The following is a 2,892-nucleotide window of genomic DNA, read 5'->3' as shown; positions in this document are numbered from 1 at the left end:
GAAAGCCAGATATGGTCCGTGTAACGCTTTGCAGTGCTTTGTTTTATTTTCTTTCTCCATCCATCTGATCCAAATAAAAAATGTGTTCAATAATCCAATTTTTTTATTTTTTTTAACTGGTCAGCAAATAGATAATTGCTATTTTCTAAATGTGTCATTAGTCACGCAAGATAAGGAAAAAAACTGAAACTGGATTGGAAACAAAAGTAAAATTCAGTTAATATTTTTACCTTTTTTACCGTTTTTGTTGGGGTGAACCACAAGCGTAGGGGGGTGACCTGATACATATTGGCACGCGGTGTTGGTGATCACATTTTATCAGCGGATGTAGAGATGGAGGGCTATCAAACACAGTTTATCTTGCATCAAGGTGCCAAGCGATTGATAATGTCAGCTCGAGATCAGAACTTCAGATGCAGAGGGAGACATTGCTGCATCCTGACACTTATGAGTACGTGTGTAGAATGTTCATGTTCTGGGAGGCTTTGGAGACCTACTGTACATGATCCAATGGACTTGAGCCATAGTAGCCTATAGCAATGTAGGCTATTTGCTGTTGAACTTAATAAATGGATAAACTGATAAATTAAGCATACTCACTGTTGTGTCTTCGTTTAGCCTAATGAAACCTATAGTCTAGCGTAAAGTGTTAAATAAGCAAAAATGTCCCATGTCAAACAGTGCTTGGGGTAGCCTGTATAGCCTAGACTGACGTCGATGGCAAAGCATTCTGCTTTGGGGAATTATTTGCTATGGTATGGCATGGCCATGGTATTCAAATATACTGTAGATATGTTCAACATAGGCTGAAAATTATGTTTAACGTGCCATCTCCCAAAAATCGGCGAAGTTTTAGTTATTAATCTCTAAAGTAGGCTAATGAGTCAAAATCACAAACAACTTCAGGCGGCGCTTTCTTCCACCATCTAGCCTGGCCCAGCTAGATGGTGTTCTCCCCCCGGTGCTCGTGGTTCAGTCCAACCAAAAGCTCAAAAAAGGAAAATTAGAAAATTGATGCATCATTTCAATTTTTAACTTCTGAACAGAAAAACGTAACTGTGCTCAATTGAAAATCAAAATATGCAACAGTAACCCATTTACTGTGCCGTCCTAAAGAATGGATAATGGATTTTTAAGCCTATTTTTATATTTTTTAATGTGAATTCTGCAAATAGAACATAGCACTGCAAAGCGTTACACAGACCCAGATATCCCTAACTTTTTGTGAGTAGTGTATGTTTACGTTTCAGGATGTCCTGACAAAGAATTGACAAAGAATAATTATTCTTTCCTGGAGAGTACAGAGGTGAGACAATAAATTATGGCCCTAGAATGAAAGTAAATAAACTCAGAAAATAGAGACCATAAATATTTTCTCCCAACAATACTAAATACTGTTGAGTACAATACTAAATACTGTTGAGTACAATACTAAATACTGGAGATTAGCGAGGTGAGAAAATGAATTGTGCCCGTGGAAGCAAAGTAAAAAAAAAAACACACAAAAAATAGATACCGAAAAGGTCTTGTCCTGAGAAGGTTTTGTGCCAACAATACTAAATCATGCTGAAACATTATGTTGTTGACTTAGTTTTACTCGGCCTTTCTGCTATCACTGATGGCTGAGAAAAATGTTCTTCAGAGAGGGGGAGAGATTTATGATCTTAGAAAAAGAGCAAGGCAGTGAGTGATATAGGGTTTGCAAAGGGAAGGGGAAACGTGTGTGTGTGTGTGTGTGTGTGTGTGTGTGTGTGTGTGTGTGACTATAGGAGTTTGTGTGTATGAACATGTGTCTGTGTGTGTGTGTGTGTGTGTGTGTGTGTGTGTGTATAAGTGTGTATGTGTGAGTGTGTGTGACTGCTTGGCAGCGTTAAATCTGAGTAAGTGGCCTCTCTATTAGGTGGAACTTGGGCTGTGTGTGGAGGGGATCCAGTTTCCAGTGTGCTGTGGTGGGAGGGATGCAGCACACTGCAGCTAATGGCTTCCCCTCGCCGGGACGTCCAGAGGAGTGGTGTTTGTCAGCTCCACAGAGCCAACCGCAGGAACGGCAGGGCAGTGGAGGTCAGGGGAGGGGAACCCCCCCCCCAAAAGGACAGGGCCTCTCTAACCCCCCCACCCACCCTCCTCGGGGACACAGAACATGTAGGGACTGTTTTCCCCCCTTCAAACCGCAAAGCAAACTGTCCAGGAGACCTCCAGGACACACGTCCCCGGGAAAGCGTAAACACACACGCTACAGTGACCCCACAGCAACACTCGAGTGTGTGTGTGTTTGGCTGTAAATCACTCTCGGTATGCGTGTGTGTCCGTGGAATCAGATGATGGTTCTCACACATTTTGAATGTTTGGTTTTTGTGACATTTTGCTCAACCCAAAACTTTAAGAGGTGAAGTCCCTTCCTTTACAAATGAAACATGCATCGCTCAGTCATAACTACATGAATTGATATATTTTTAGATGTATCTACATATCTACATATATTTTTACATTATGCATTAACTGAATAGATATATTTTTAGACATATGCATAAACTGATGGGTAGATTGTGCTCCAACATAATAGAGAAATGGACCTGGAGACCATGCTGCATCCATCCTTGTATCTGCATGTCAGTTCAGATTAGCTGCTTAAACAAAGTGTGTTGAGACTAGAATGAGTGGGACATATAAGGAGACATTGTGTTTAGTACAGAAAGGTGATGAGAGGGACGATGCATTGCAGCTGCAGCTCTCTGCTCTTGTGCACACCACTCGGCCATCTATTCACTCATCCGCTCACATTCTTCTGATTCCAGGGCAGACAGGGGAGATTCATCCTTTTCCAAGACCAGGAAGACGGACTGAATAATGCACCAGTGGTCTATAAAGTGGTCACAGTTCAAAGAGATCCAG

This window comes from Alosa sapidissima, chromosome 11 (assembly GCF_018492685.1).
Source record: "Alosa sapidissima isolate fAloSap1 chromosome 11, fAloSap1.pri, whole genome shotgun sequence".
In the NCBI taxonomy this organism is placed as follows: domain Eukaryota; kingdom Metazoa; phylum Chordata; class Actinopteri; order Clupeiformes; family Clupeidae; genus Alosa; species Alosa sapidissima.
Note: the sequence above shows the minus strand (reverse complement) of the source record.